General features: G+C 34.2%; 1 protein-coding gene across 1 annotated transcript in view; it reads left to right on the top strand.

Moving 5' to 3' along the window:
* The window catches only part of LOC144969004 (excitatory amino acid transporter-like), a 121,246-nt gene that overhangs the window by 8,472 nt on the left and 110,274 nt on the right, over positions 1-2,500 (top strand). The gene's annotated exons all lie outside the window — the stretch shown is intronic.

Genomic DNA, 2,500 nt, shown 5'->3' with positions numbered 1-2,500 from the left:
CATTTTCAGTATTTTTCCAAAAATGGCAGGCTTACCCAGCAGAAAAATTGATTTTTGAAATCCAAACAATCTCTCTACAAAACAAGGTTATGTTCTTTTTAATTAAACAAAGATCATTCTTCAAAGTTTGTGATGTACAAAATAAATCTGAATAAGAAAAATGTATATAGTGTCGTAACAAATGCGACGATTTTGGTGTAGGTGGTGGTAAGGAGAGGGTTAACGAGTTTTCCCCATTGTCTTCATGAAGTTCATTCCGCCAAAACACCAAATTGCCGTGACGTATCACAAGTTATAGAAACGGTCGATGTAATAACTCGAGTCGTAATGGGAATAGAATCGCCATATTGAATATGTGAGTAGGATTAGACAGCGTGCTTGTCTACACCGACAAAACACCTTTATCTCATTATTGACAAAGAAAGAAACAAACATTTCAAATATCAATAGGCTGAACGATGCCTAAGCTTCTCAAAAACCCTTAAATTGAGACTTCTAAAGATTAGCTGGAAGCTTCAGGTTTAAGCCGTTTTGGAAATGTTTTGTGTGATTTTATGATATCACTATATGAAACTAATTAGATGTTTGATGGCTCAAACATAATAAAAGGTGTTTTGTTAGAGGATGACGTAGCTCTGATAGAAAATCCGATTATTGTCATTGGCTGGGAATGCGATTTAAAACTGGAAAAAAGACTTTTCACCAGACGGATTTTACTAAGACTTTAACTCGTTAACTCCTAAACTGTCTTTTCTCCATTCATATATGTGACCCCTCGCCTCAAATCGGTATTATGTCGGCATGGTTAAGATGCTGAAAATTAAATATATAGCCAGGAATATTAAACTTGGGTTGAGTTTGTATGCTTTATGAAGAAGAATGAGTATCATATTTTAGTGTTCTAAATAGAAATCATTCAAATTTTTGACCAGTTTAATTTTAATTTGACTTTTTAGCATCTGCTTCATCCCGACATAATACCGTTTTGACACGCTGGGTCACATATTTTCTGACCAGTCGTCTCAAGGCGGTATTAGTTTGGAGAGGTACTGGTGCTTAGAACTATATTAACGTAACATAACATATCACAGTAAGGGTACCTGAGGTCAAATGCCATTAAATACACTGTGGAAAAGAAAGTGTCAGGTGTAAAATTCCCAGATATGACAATAAACATGATAAAAATTTTGTATTTTTCTTCGCGGATAAATGTTACATGGGGACATTTAATATTCAAAGTTTAACCCTCTCCTTACCAACTGCAGCAAAATCGTCACATTTCTTACGACAAAATATAGATACATTTTAAAAATTCAGATTTCTTTTGAACATCACAAACTTTGAAGAATGATCTTTGGTTAATTAATAAGAACATAAAATTGTTTTGTAGAGAACTTGTTTGTGTTTAAAAAACAATTTTTCTGTCGGGTAAAAACTGCCATTTTAGGAGAATACTGAAAACGATCGGCAAGGAGAGAGGTAAGTCATAAGGTACGAATGAAAATAAATGCCTTCATTGAACAAAGAGAGTTTTATTAGGATTTGAACTCATTTTGCGGCTTCCGATTGTAGTATTTTTCTACTTCTGACCTTCGAGGTCAAGGTCAAAGTCTTGCTGTGAGACGAGCAAATTTGAGTTCGCTCGCCAAACTCATGTGTAAAATGAGTACCTGGCAGGCAACGTAGTTGTGTATGTCGAAAAGAAATAACACGGTAATTGCGCCTTACAAACGTCATGGCTCATCCTATAATATGTTCAGCGTTGCTTTTGTCTTGAGATGAAAAGCGCTCCTAGCTCATTTAGTGGTTATTGCTCTTCATTATAATCGGTAATGTAAATGTTGCTGCTCGAAGCTCGAAGAATTGAATAATAATGTGAAATTGAATGTAAGCTTCAATTTAATTACAAAAACAGATCAAATGAACGTTTCGGGTTTCCCCTTTATCAACAAAACAGGATGAATGAAATACCACAGATGAATCATTTTAACAACGCCACTACCACATCATCTCCTTCATCTGTAGTGTTTCGTTCATCCTGTTTCGTTGATAAAGGGGAAACCCGAAACGTTCATTTTATCTGTTTTTGTAATCAAATTGAAGCTTACATTCAATTTCACATTATCATTTATTTATTATAATCGCTACACAGGCTTGTGAGCGCGCGTTGGAAACAAAGTTCGAATTCTAAAACGCAAGAGGGTAAGAATTTTTTAAATCTAATATCGATTCTGATTTCGTTTTTTCTGAATAAAAGGCATAATCAAAACAATTTAAACGATGCTTCTTTTTAAAAAATCTAATTTTAGTGAAACTTAACGCTTGAAAATATGACGTCACAAATTATTATTGTAAATTTGATATTGTCTAATTACTCTTTGAGATTTCTGGGGAGGGGTTGAATTTGGAAAAGTATGCAATTTGGAGCATAGCATGTGCTCTCGTCTCTTCGTTCTCGTATTTATGTGTTCAATGTTTGTATAAATAAATAACAATGTGA

The sequence above is a fragment of the Berghia stephanieae genome, chromosome 3, assembly GCF_034508935.2.
Source record: "Berghia stephanieae isolate SIO BIC M18660-M18661 chromosome 3, UCSD_Bste_1.3, whole genome shotgun sequence".
NCBI classification, from domain to species: Eukaryota; Metazoa; Mollusca; class Gastropoda; order Nudibranchia; family Aeolidiidae; genus Berghia; species Berghia stephanieae.
The sequence above is the reverse complement of the archived record's forward strand: the minus strand, read 5'-3'. Positions and strand labels throughout refer to the sequence as shown.